At 37.4% G+C, this 14,896-nt stretch overlaps 1 pseudogene; it reads right to left on the bottom strand.

Annotated features, from left to right (window-relative positions):
* LOC141661321 (large ribosomal subunit protein uL18-like) overlaps positions 1 to 14,896 on the bottom strand; it is a 47,774-nt pseudogene that overhangs the window by 19,353 nt on the left and 13,525 nt on the right.

Here is a 14,896-nt window from a genome sequence, read left to right on the forward strand (position 1 = left end):
TATTATCAAATGAACCAACAGATATATATGGCAAGAATACGAAACAGGCATGCATATATATACCATATCAGCATGCTTCAATATATCGCAACATTTGCTAATTAACCAACATGCATCTATCACAAGATAATGCATATACACATATTCATCACAACAACAGTATAACGGGTAGAAAACTTGCCTGAGCGACTTGGGGTGATAAAAGGCTCGGGACGAGTTTGGTAACCTATAAGAAACAAGTAAGTTGGAATTAAACCAAAGTCACTTGTAAATCTATACTCTAACCAACTCAGACTCTAACGCTCGTTTTGTGCTTACTGATTCTCTTAAGTCACTCGGGTACCCTCGGCTCCACCATTTTTAATAATTTAACCTTTACGAGTTTTAAAGCGATTCCTTCGCGAGTGTCTTACCAACTGCCTAACACACTTACCATAAATGTTTCATACATTAATTAACCCTTTTTGGTCTTTAACCTATGTTTCAAAGTAAGGCGAGGGGAAAAGTTTCGTTCGCGAAACGCCGTTACTTGAAACGGTCGTTTCTCCTAAACCGTGCATCGGAATCGAACGAACTACATATCAAAACGAAGCTCGTAACATGAGCTATCTAAACATGGCAGTGGTCATAATCTAGCAGGGGGTTCTCGGGTCCTAATGCTATGCACAAAAACAGTCCAAAGAAAATCGGACGTTACGACGACTATGTTTACGCGATTTCCAATATTTTAAACCATTCAAAACCATCCCAAATCAACCTCAAATCCAACATACAACCAACATCCATCCTTATCACATCATAACAACCCCAACCAATTCAATTTAATCATTCATACTTATGCCTAAACTTAACTTTAATCATACTTAAGTTCTTTTAATCAAAACCACAACATTTACCATTCCATTTCAAATCCCTAACTCTAATCACAACAACAAGCTACAATATCATCCTACTAATCAAAATCATCTTATAATATATAGGAATCTAGGGTTTGGAGATGGTATACCTTCCTTGAAGTGGTGGGAGGAGCTAGGAAGCCTTAAGAAGCTTTGAGAAGTCTTAAGAATGCTTGGATCTTCAAGAAAAACAAGAAAAATTTCAAGTTAAAAACTTGAAAACACTATTCATTATCTTCTTCTTTGATTAAATGAAGAAGATTGAGAAGGAATTAATGGCTTAAACTCATGATATAGTCCTAACTAAGCATGAAGATGATTAGGGAATTATCTTACCAATTTAGGAGGCTTGGATCTTGAGTTTTTGAATTCTTGCCCATTTGCAATAGTAAAAAGCCGAGAGCATGATGAACCATGCCTTGGTTTCTTTTTGATTTTGATGAAAATGATTTTGCTTGGCTTGGTTGGCTTGTTTTTGTGTTTGATTTAGTTAATTACCTAGTTGCCCTTGAATTTGTGTGGTTAAAAAGCCACCACACCTCCTTCCTTCCCATGTCATGCTTGTGTCACCTTGCACATGTCATAATGCTCCCACTTGTCCACACCTTGTGGTTTGATGATGTCACAGTCCCTGGCTTCTTGTACAAGCTTGTCTCTTGGTCACTTATTTGTTTTACGGTTCGCTTATATTTCGTTCTCGTTTATCGTTTGAGGGATCATACCCGGGATCTTATTACTTAGGTTCCCTTAACCTTTCTCAATATATTGTATTCCTTTTATGATCCTCTCTTATAATCCTTTAATTTAAATCCTTTTTATCCTGTTACCTTATACTCAATTCTCTCCGTATCTAGTGGATTTCCGGGAAAAACCAAAGTGTTCGGAATTGGATTCTGACGATCTTTACATACACTTATATACCACATAGAGTACTAATAATATCCCATAAGATCAATAACAGAACCCCTACATAGCGTGGCATGAAAAGTTTTCTCGTTCAGCAAAAACACTATTCATAAGGGTTTCAAAATTTCTCAAAAATTGGGGTTATTACAGTCTCCCCTCCTTAAAAGGATTCCGTCCCGGAATCAGATAGAAAACAGTTGGGGATGCTTTTCTAGCATTGTGCCTTCTAATTCTCTAGTCAATTTTTCCCCATTGTGGTCCTACCACCAACTCTGCCTAGTTTGATAATCCTTCTCCTAAGCACTTGTTCCTTTTCACTCTATAACCCTTCCTGGTTGCTCCATATAGGTTACGTCGGGTTGCATATCTATGCGCTCATATGCCTCTATTTATCTGGCATCTGAATTACACTTCCTTAACATTGATACGTGAAACACGTTACGACCTGCTACATGTTCGGGGTTAGGGCTAGCTCATATGCTAACTTCCCAAACGTCTTAATATATCCAAGGGTCCAACAAATTGTAGACTTAGCTTTCCTTTCTTTCCGAACCTCATCAATCCTTTCCAAGGGATACCTATAACATTACTAGGTCCCCTATTTCATACTCTTTGTCCTTTCGTGTCATGTCCATCTTGGGCTACTACCAGCCGTCCTCTGATTAGATCTATCATATCCTTGGTCCTTTGGACTACTGCGGATCTGAGCATCTTGCGCTCTACAACTTCATCCTAACATAAGGGAGATCGACATTGTCTTCCCTCAAGGATCTCATAAGGCGACATCTCGATAATGACAAATGATCTATTGTCGTAAGAAAACTCAATCCGTGTTAAGTGATCATTCCAATTTCTTTCAAGTCTATTGCACAGACTCTCATTATAGCTTTTAGCATTAGAGCTTCTGCTTCTCAATACCCATTCTTTTCGAGTTCGTAATCGCTACTACCTTCCGTTCCTAATATTATACTGGTTATACTTTTGCTCGTTAGCGTTCTATAACCTTTTAATAACCACGTCAACCTTAGTATTACGAATGTGTTCCCATTCTGAATACCACCATAACTTTACTACTCCTTTTTCAGCTGCTTCTATCTTTGGAAGCTTAATCCTTCATGTAGAAGTAAAGGAATTTGTTGAGAGATCACTATGATCATGAACACTTGTTATATCGCTTAGTTAGTACAGAAGGTGGCCAACCTTTAGTACTTGACAAGCAATTAAACAATAGCTGGTATCCTACTAGGCTTCTATCACACAGATAGATAGTCATTCGGCAATACCTCCCCTTTCTGGAAGGGTTGTTCTTCTCAGCTTACATGAAATGAAAAGAAGAGAAAAGAACGAATTGAAGAGAATTGTATATATGAAAAAAAAAAAATATACTGCCACAAAATATCTGGCTTGGAACCTACCTCTGAACTATAGAGGTTTGTCATAGGAGAACAAATCATATACGTATATAAATCAATATTAAGCATTATAGCCTCGTATTTCCCATGCCTAAATATTTTCGCTATCCCGTCCATCATTCTATGGACCCACACTCTTCCTCGAGCTTATACATAATCACCTTTGAAACTCCCTCGACATCGAAAATCGAATCTGGGATCTCATTCTATACATCATCGTTACTAGAATTTTATGCTTGCACCGCAACCTTCCTCATATAATAATACGACTCTCTATTGATAAGAAAGAATAATTATTCACCAGGTAGATACTCTACTTAATTAGTCTATCAATGATAACTTATACACTACCACGACCCGATTAGTGGTACTCAATCTCAACACCCATTCCAATACAACTCTCACGGTTGTAAGTAATCAGCTCATTACTCTCAGAATCATTCCTGCATTACTATGGCCCACCGTTGACCTACTGTAGTCATTCATTTTCCCTGAAGTCTTAATAGCTAACCATACAGAGTCCATACATCTCGTATCAAATCCTTCTAAGGAGGTAACATAATCACCATTCCTGATTCATGAAGAACACTCCTGATCCTGACATACATACATGACATGAAGCAGATAAAAGTGCAGAAGAGTTTCAATCAAAGCAACGATAGCAGGTTAATACCATTCTTAATCATACGCCCTAAATAGAAGAATTAACTCAAGGGTTCATCTAGTCCTTTTTGAAACATGGTCCTGGCTTATCTCAAGATAGGACCTTCTAAGATAGATAGCCCGTTCATGGCGATTACACGAATTAAACCTTTACCAACTACTATTACGGTTGGGTATTGCACAGTCATCAGAAGGAATGTCAATCTTCCAAACCATAATTCAACCTTCACATTTTTAACCATCATCACTGTATTCTTTTGGCACACGCGCCTATAATTATCCACTTACCTTTAAAGTGTCGGCCACCTCTTTGGCCTTTCCTGATAGTAAAATTTCCTTACAGTCAATGTCATTTTAACCACCTCCAAATAAATTTTCTACCTTATTTCCGATCACTGCTTGAGTGAAGATGTTTTCCTTAAAATCAGATGGGAAAAAAAATATCACCATTTTTCCATAAGTTATTGCCTCATTCTTTAGAGGCTAATCACTGTCAAGACTGACTCTCAATCATACTTAGAACATTTTTTTTATCTTAAGTCCTAATTGCCCTGAACAATTTCGACCATTAGCGGTTCGATCCATACTTTCTCGTGGTTTAACACGTGCCCCACTTGGCATCACTATAATTACGTCATATTTCCTTTATCCACATTTCTATTCTTGAGAATTTTGAATATTACCTTTTTCCTTATAAAACCTCTAAGGTTATCCTTCAATCGTTCCTCCTGTATTCCCTAGATACAGGGCATATCAAAATACCATTTACTAATAGTAGAACCATTGTCTATATACTTCTGTAAAATTTCTCCACTGATTCTTAAAGGTTGTTGTTACCTTAACCCTTTCCCAATCATACTGTCAAAACTCATACTGTCCCTATTAAAGGTGAAATGCCAACCTTTATGCATTCCCCTAGGATTCATTTTAAGTTACCGATGTTCTATTCTTAATTCCACCTTTAAAAAGGTACATGCATCCTTCCATGGATAAATCAAGTCATATATCCTTGATAGATTATCTTATTCATCATTCCCACCTCGATAGTCTATACCTAACTTCATAATAGCATCCTTATTCAAATTGAGGTCAATCCATATGGCCTCCAAAAGATAACAATGGTCATCCGCTTTTCTTTCCTGATTTGGTAATGATCACATGGATGATCTGGAAGATATTGGTCGTGTTCAACGTGAACTTCTTCTTAATAAATCCTTATTTACTTTTGTTATTTATCTCAACAGTCATCTCAATGTTGGGATATCTTTCATACCTGGCGTCTCCCTTCCTGGGTATCAAGCCACCGGTCTTACACTTCACCTTCTTGAAGGTCACTTCCTTCATCCAATTTTCTTAATTTCTTACTTTCTTGTCTCCTCAGTCTATCCGCGTCTCATTATTTATCCTTCGAATTATCTCAAGGTTTCCTCAAATCCTCCCAACTTACAGGGGATAAAATGTACATAACTCGTATGCCTTCAACCATCAACTTTAACTCATGGTGAATCACCCTCATACCAACGATTACATACTTTCCTATTTCTATTGCTACGAGTCTTTAGGGTTTCCTCATACCCAACTCCCTTATCATTTCTCAAACTCTATTGCCTTTATATTCCTTTCCACTTCAGTTTCTTTTTATTTTCCTTTCTCTTATCATTATTTCACGAACCAATCACAACATAAGCATTGATTTCAAACATCCCGTCATTCCGGATTCGTGTCATCAAAACGAATCTTGATAACTTTTACAACTTAGATTCCTAATTCATCATACTCGTCTGCCTTTGTTCTGGCTCTAAAGCTTTTACGCTATCTCCATAACCTTGGGAATTACTTTCTCGAAACAATTGATTGAACTTTAATCAGTTTATTATAATCTCTTGCTTCGTGCCTTCCTTGGCCTTTCACCAGCGGGTGGTCTCTCTCTTAGGAGGGTAAGTGATAAAAACAGTCTTTTGTGATTCGTCAATCATTTAGAATCTCAAATGATTCCTATATTTCCTTTAGCCAGGCTCTTGCCTCGACTGGGTCAGCTCGTTCCTTGGAACTCTGAGAGCTTAGCGATTTAGAGGTCCTGAAAGAATTTCCCACCGCACTGTCTCCTCAGGGTGGTGGTTGGGGATAATAGTCTAAGTTCTCTTTAGACAGGTCCATGAATTGCCGTATAGGGGTACCATCTCGGGTCTCCTTTCCTTACTCGACTTTTGTTTCCTCAGTCTAAATATTTCTTCCTACTCCCCATAATTGGAGTCATCTTTTAATTTAAAATCTTCATTTTCCACTTTATTATATTCCGGGTTCTTTATATCTTAATTGCGACCTCCCTGATTATCACGTTCAAGGTTTGCCCTTAATCTTATTCCTTGTGGGGGCATATTACTTGGAAAATTTTGAGAATCTCCGGATATTTGTCTTACTTACTTTGCTTAAGTCTTCCCCTCGTTTAGTCCTTGCACGATTGCAAATTATGAATTCTTAAGTTCGATAAACTTCATGACACTCTCTTAAGTGTTAATAGAGCAATTAACAATGTGATTTATCACAATCAAACTGATCTGAACTGAAATTAACGAATATATACATAACCATTTGTTCGAGGGTACAACAACTGAACATATTAAAGAGGATTACATCATATGAACTTATCGCTCCTATCCCAAAAGTACTACCATAGATAGTCATCTCGTCATTAAAACTAATCATTCATAACTTAGGCTAATCCTCCAAAAGCGGTGCTACATGAGACCCTTGTTTGATGGCTCTGGCTCTGCACACTACCATGGATTAAGAGATACGAGCACGCACGACATCCCTAACCTGCTCCATCACAGAGGTGATGAGGTCTAAGATAGTCGCAAGTAGAGCTGGATCAACCTGACCCTCAAGATGGCCCCTAGCTGTAACACGGGTGGTAGCCTCAATCCTTTCCATGCTATACGTTAATCCTGCCGGAAGTATCCCACCCTCAATCCTTGGTGCAGTAAGTCGATCCAACAGATCACTCCTAACATTCCGGGCCTCTGACAGGCCACCCAAAGTCATATGATAATCAGCGATAAGAGAAGCCTGAGTGGTAGCATCTAGCAGTCCATGGGGGGTACGTGGTGCAGACCCAGGAGATCCAAATGGATAACCAAGCACGGTATCAGGTGACAATGGTGCAGGGGATAAAGGTGGCATTTCCTCAGTATGTGCTGGGCTCTGTACAGGGGAGGGAACAGAAATTGGTGGAACCTCATGGATGTCTACAGGAGCCTCTGGAAGAGGGTCTGATACTGGTATAATTGGGGTTGTGGAAGGCCCCACTCCTTCTGCCCTCATTAACTTTTATGCCCTTGGTAACTCTTCATCCTCTAGGGCCACCCTCGCGGCCATTCTTGCTCTGGTAGTCGCCCTGACTACGGTCATCTGTTCCTCAACGGTCCTCTCTTCATTCTCATCAGGATCCTCCATGAGATCCTCCTCAGCCACAATCCTTTCCGGAATAACATCCTATTCTCTATCTGAACCTCATCCGGTCCCTCATTAGGGTACTCCATCGGATTCACAATTTGATCTCCAACTTGTAATAAAACATCCTCATGCTGATGCTCCTGAACCTCAAGTTTTGGTGCCCCGCTGCCCTATACGAGAACAAACTATGTTACTATCACGATACCTATAAGGGTTCCCATAAGGGTTTTAACTGTCAGTGCTACGTTAGGTAGCCCGACTATGAACTTGGCAAGAGTTCTTATTATCTTAGTGAACTTATTATCTTAACGTCCCATCATCTCTGAGGTTTATAACGCTTAGCTCTGATACCACTTCTGTAACACCCCCAAATCCGGGGTCGGGGATCCGGGTTGTCACGAGTTCCATTTCCCTTATTAACACCCAATCTTAATAATAACTCAACTACTCTGTACTGTGACCCCACAATAAACACACACACCACACGTTATAGTCTCAGAGATGAACATCCAACAATAACCACAAGTCATTTTATTCCACAATTATCTGTTAATACACCTTAAAAGGGTTCTGAATAAATTTACATTTCATTGCCATTATTTCAATTCATAAATATACATAAATCTGGTACATCAAAAGTTGAAGCCTAGTCTATTGGTAGTTCCCTACCTCAGCTACAGTGACTTCAATGCCTATAGGAAGCTGCAGAACGCTTCCTATCCGCTCGCGAATTGGGAGCTTGGTCCTGTTCATCTTATCTATCTGATGTTGTGTGATGAAAGAAGAAAGCAAGGGTGAGCAGCAAGCCCACCAAAATAATATGTATAATGATTAACAATATATGAACCTACTCATAATACTCACGAAAGTCTTGGTCAAAAGAAATGAACCAAGTTGATAACTTAATGCGATGAAGTCGCAAAATATTCAGTATATATATATATACATATATACTTTTCAAAATATTGGAAGTCCTCTTCCATGCATAATATACACAAAGTCCCAGTGTATAACTGTATATAAAAAAATATCGTTGCAAGGTGATCTCATATATCTAACCTTGTCTCAACATTTTTCTGAAAATCTTTGTCATTCATAAGACAATTATTAATTAGATATAAGTTTAAAAGATGAAGTTACAAGATACCCCAATATACTTATATCTTTCCCAAATACTACTTGAACTACCACCGTTCAAGTTATAATTAGTTTCAAAAGTTCATCCCACTGATGAGACCACAAGATAAGACTTGAATAGATTCAATCTTTGAAATATTATTGAATGAAATAAAGTTACGAGATACTTTATTTAGTCCCGATATATATATATATATCCACATATATATCTCTTAAACATTTCCTGGAACCTCTGTTATGTAAAGTATGAACAGAGTTTGAAACATCCAATGAATTTTGGAAAGGAAAAGAATTTTGGCATAAACCAGATATCTTGCTGATCAGGCAGAGATACCAATAAGTAACCTTTTCTACTAGTAGATGGATGAATCCCCCACCGGTCATCACCCTGGCCACATAAGGACCTTGTGCTGGACCGCCACCCGGCCTCTTACGCGTTGATGGACTGCCACCCAGCCACTTACACTTTGATAGACCGTACCCCGGCCTGTCGCTTATGCCGACTCAATTAGATGGACTTACTTCCCGAACGTTGGGTAAGTAATCAATTCATTTACCAAAACTGCAACCGTGTTGCGAATATAAAATACACCACAGAGCCGGATCCCTCAGGTTTTGAGCGAGTATTTAAATCCCCTTAAAAAGGAAGATCTTAAATATAAAAATGAGTTTTGGGATCCGCTCTAACTTTTAAAAATTATTTTGAAGACTCGAAAACACTTTAAAGAGTGTTTGGAGTAAAGCTGATTTAATGAAGTAAATCAGTCCCCAGAATATTTAGAAAATATTTGAATATTATTATTTAAATAATATTCCCATAAAGAATAATCTTTATAAAAATAATTGAAGTAGAAGTATTAAAACTTATACTTGAAACGAGTATTAAATAACCAAAGATATACTTATATGAAAGTATTATCTTTATTTGAATAATCGAAAATAAGTTTGATTATTGACACCTTATTCTTTAATAAAATAAAGAATATACCTCAGCAAATAATCGGAGTCATAGATCCTCAAATGAATATTCAAATAATATTCATTAAATAATATAAACTGAGTCATAAGCCTTCGAATGAATATTCAAATAATATTCAATAAATAATATAAAAGAGTCATAAGCCCTCGAATGAATATTCAAATAATATTCAATAAATAATATAAAAGAGTCATAAGCCCTCGAATGAATATTCAAATAATATTCAAATAAATAAATAAAAGGAGTCATACGCCTTCGAATAATATTCGAAATAATATTCAATAATAATAAAATAAAGTTAAAGTTATCGAATAAACCTTATTCGATTAATAGTTTGGAAAACTATAACCATGTATATATATATAAATAAATAAATATATATATATATATCCATATCCATATATACAAAATCTACTCGGGATCCTCGACTCCCGGTTTTAGAAAATATTTTCACCTTTGGGTCCTTATACTAAGAGTATATGCAAATTACTGCTATTCTCTAGCATAGGTATTATCAAATGAACCAACAGATATATATGGCAAGAATACGAAACAGGCATGCATATATATACCATATCAGCATGCTTCAATATATCGCAACATTTGCTAATTAACCAACATGCATCTATCACAAGATAATGCATATACACATATTCATCACAACAACAGTATAACGGGTAGAAAACTTGCCTGAGCGACTTGGGGTGATAAAAGGCTCGGGACGAGTTTGGTAACCTATAAGAAACAAGTAAGTTGGAATTAAACCAAAGTCACTTGTAAATCTATACTCTAACCAACTCAGACTCTAACGCTCGTTTTGTGCTTACTGATTCTCTTAAGTCACTCGGGTACCCTCGGCTCCACCATTTTTAATAATTTAACCTTTACGAGTTTTAAAGCGATTCCTTCGCGAGTGTCTTACCAACTGCCTAACACACTTACCATAAATGTTTCATACATTAATTAACCCTTTTTGGTCTTTAACCTATGTTTCAAAGTAAGGCGAGGGGAAAAGTTTCGTTCGCGAAACGCCGTTACTTGAAACGGTCGTTTCTCCTAAACCGTGCATCGGAATCGAACGAACTACATATCAAAACGAAGCTCGTAACATGAGCTATCTAAACATGGCAGTGGTCATAATCTAGCAGGGGGTTCTCGGGTCCTAATGCTATGCACAAAAATAGTCCAAACAAAATCGGACGTTACGACAGCTATGTTTACGCGATTTCCAATATTTTAAACCATTCAAAACCATCCCAAATCAACCTCAAATCCAATATACAACCAACATCCATCCTTATCACATCATAACAACCCCAACCAATTCAATTTAATCATTCATACTTATGCCTAAACTTAACTTTAATCATACTTAAGTTCTTTTAATCAAAACCACAACATTTACCATTCCATTTCAAATCCCAAACTCTAATCACAACAACAAGCTACAATATCATCCTACTAATCAAAATCATCTTATAATATATAGGAATCTAGGGTTTGGAGATGGTATACCTTCCTTGAAGTGGTGGGAGGAGCTAGAAAGCCTTAAGAAGCTTTGAGAAGTCTTAAGAATGCTTGGATCTTCAAGAAAAACAAGAAAAATTTCAAGTTAAAAACTTGAAAACACTATTCATTGTCTTCTTCTTTGATTAAATGAAGAAGATTGAGAAGGAATTAATGGCTTAAACTCATGATATAGTCCTAACTAAGCATGAAGATGATTAGGGAATTATCTTACCAATTTAGGAGGCTTGGATCTTGAGTTTTTGAATTCTTGCCCATTTGCAATAGTAAAAAGCCGAGAGCATGATGAACCATGCCTTGGTTTCTTTTTGATTTTGATGAAAATGATTTTGCTTGGCTTGGTTGGCTTGTTTTTGTGTTTGATTTAGTTAATTACCTAGTTGCCCTTGAATTTGTGTGGTTAAAAAGCCACCACACCTCCTTCCTTCCCATGTCATGCTTGTGTCACCTTGCACATGTCATAATGCTCCCACTTGTCCACACCTTGTGGTTTGATGATGTCACAGTCCCTGGCTTCTTGTACAAGCTTGTCTCTTGGTCACTTATTTGTTTTACGGTTCGCTTATCTTTCGTTCTCGTTTATCGTTTGAGGGATCATACCCGGGATCTTATTACTTAGGTTCCCTTAACCTTTCTCAATATATTGTATTCCTTTTATGATCCTCTCTTATAATCCTTTAATTTAAATCCTTTTTATCCTGTTACCTTATACTCAATTCTCTCCGTATCTAGTGGATTTCCGGGAAAAACCAAAGTATTCGGAATTGGATTCTGACGATCTTTACATACACTTATATACCACATAGAGTACTAATAATATCCCATAAGATCAATAACAGAACCCCTACATAGCGTGGCATGAAAAGTTTTCTCGTTCAGCAAAAACACTATTCATAAGGGTTTCAAAATTTCTCAAAAATTGGGGTTATTACAGCTGCCTAGCTAAATTAATTCCTAAATGACGTGTCATGCTCATGTAGCATTAAGAACAATTGTTCATATTTTTGTAAATCCAGAGGGCCTTCTACTTTAATTGTTTTATAACTCACAAGTCATAACCAATTAGAATTAGAATTAAAATGGGAGAGAGATTGTTATTAAAATTAGAGAGAGAGATTAGGATTAGAATGAGAGAGGGAGAGAGGAGAGAGAGAGTAGCCTGAGTAGCTTTATCAATAAATTCCTGGACATAGTTTTCACCAAAACAACGATGACCAGCGTCAAAAGGCTGGCGAATGAGAGAGATAGGTTTAGTTTTACCAACAGCCACCACTCGAACATCATTACCACTACGCTCAGATCTCTCTGCAGCCTGACGTACACGACGTAACACTGATTGCAGAGGAGATGACAAGGAATTAGGGATTATTTAATTTTATTATTATTATTTTATTTTATTTTATTTTTATTTTTTTTTATCGTAGGTAACCCGCAGCCGCTACCCTTCGGGTGCGCACTGGGTAAACCTTACGGGCTCACGCAATAGCCTGCAAACCACGTGAACCAAGGTAAACCGCATTTAACCGACAGGCTCTGACTCAGGAGATATAATCATAAATTCTTCTCCCGTGGGATTCACCAAGAGGATAGTTTTCTTCTCCCGTGGGATTCGAACCTGTGACCAAGATGATTATTTAATTTTATTATTTAGCTAATTAAACTAGGATTTTTCAAGGAACCTGTCCAGGAAAATTATATAATTTTGCTGAAAGATTAGAATTATTAGCAACAAGAAAGATAACAGCAATACTAAAAAATAACAATTATCAATAATGCTTTGAACTACTTGTTAGCTTGCATACCTCTTGTGTTCCTTGGGTTGCTGTTTCTCCGACTTCTTAACTGTTGGATCTGCACGAATTGCTGCATGAACTTTCTTGTAAGGCTCTTTGATATTATCTGCATTAATTCCTTTCTTAGCATATAACGAGAAGTGAGTTTGATATTTCTCTGGCTCGTCTTCAATCAGCGTCTGCAAGGATAATAAACAAGATATAGTCACTAACGATAGTGCAAGTACAATCAGAATAGACCAGAATGAATGATCCTCACCCTCATGTATGCAACAACATGGCCCCCATAGATATACTCGTGGTGAACCTCAGGCTGTTTAGAATCCTTTGAGTAGCCAGCAAATTGTTTTTCGCTGTGAGGAATGTCAGGTCCACCATCCAAAGCACCCTATAATTAACATCTGAATAAGTTCTAGTATGTATGCACAAACACAAGCAATTCCATGCTAACCAATACCATATTACTTGTACACCAGACATGCACTTTCTAATTGAGACCCAAGACACACAACATTACATGCTGGGATTTAGTACATACAAGCAAATAGTGACTAGGACTCCTTCAGCCGAGACAATAATATTTCACCACAAAAAGTTGGGTAAAATAAAAAAAGTACACACGTAACTGAAACCATTACATACCTTTAGAGCACCAAAGACACGATTGCCTGTAGTTGTCCTCAAAAGGCCAACATCAAGTAGAGCCCGGAAAGGTCTTCGGCTTTCTGCAGGTTCAACTGAATAATCCTCTCCAGTTGCCTGAAAGATAGATTGAAAAAGAATGAAGATATTGTAATTTACAGATTAACAGCAGTGAATTTTCTTACTATTCATGAAGAGTAAATGTGTCACCTCAACATTGCCTTCGTACTCATCATCCATTTCAAGCTTGTCCAAAACATGCCTGGCTATGAGAAGTCCCGTGCAGTAAGCTGATAAATGTTTAATGGCACGTAAAAGTCTTAACTGGTAGCATGTATGTAACACCCCCAAATCCAAGGTCGTGAATTCGGGTTGTTACGATCACTTATTAATTAAATAATCCTCTTTTCACAATATTACTCGACCTTTTATTCAGACTCACACACACACAGGTTATATGCTTGGAAACATTATTAAATAAATCATTTCCACTTATCTACCTGACGGGGCTGGCGCACAAAAAGCCTACGGAACTCACGAGCGTTCCTTACCCGCCTAAGGACAACAGTCCTGGTCTGATCCATGCTGATAGTCTGTTGTGATATGATATATAAAAGCAAGGGTGAGCATTAAAGCTCAACAAGGTATATATCCCCATAATTAAGTATGTAAGGATAAATAAAACCAATAATTATACTTTGTATCTCCAAAGCGTTCTGAAAGTTTATATGCTTATCAAATTTATAAAATTCTCAAAATCAACTACAATAGTATATCCACTGAATACTTGTATTCATCTCCTTCTCAAAATCATTTTATACTCGTACTCATTTTATTTCAAAATCTCAAGATGTTACTCGAACCAAGATTCTCATATGGGTGTGATATATATTCGTCAACATCCCAATTTAAAACTAAGCCTTATCGGCAGATTTCTCAAATGGATTTGATATATAATCATCAACATCCTTATTTAAACTCAGTCTTATCGGCAGATTTCTCAAATGGATTTGATATATATTCATCAATATCCTTATTTAAAACTCAACCTTATCGGCTCTCTGTTGTATATTTCACAACAGTTTTTCCAAAATGGAAGAAAGGGACTATACTGGAATAAACCACGTATCGGTGATCAGCCGAATACGAAATTTTCTCTACTAGTAGAAGGAATACAAACCTAGCCGCCTTTGGGCTCATCAAGACACTACACGGTGGTTGCCTATTGCCGTGCAAGTCCGAAAGTCAATGGTCACATAGACCATATAACCGTACAATGCGCCACTCCGCGCTTGCATAATGCGCCACTCCGCGCCTGGTCACTGCCCGATACCACTCCGTGCCGGGCAGGCCACATTCCAGTCCCAAAACAGTTATATCTTTTGCTCAAAATCCTTTTTCGAAGGAATAGGTCGTTAAAAGTTGACCTGTAAATAAGATGTTTTATTCATCACTTTTAACTGAATTGATCTTTTGGAGTTGTCG

Source organism: Apium graveolens, chromosome 5 (assembly GCF_009905375.1).
Source record: "Apium graveolens cultivar Ventura chromosome 5, ASM990537v1, whole genome shotgun sequence".
Classification (NCBI taxonomy): Eukaryota; Viridiplantae; Streptophyta; class Magnoliopsida; order Apiales; family Apiaceae; genus Apium; species Apium graveolens.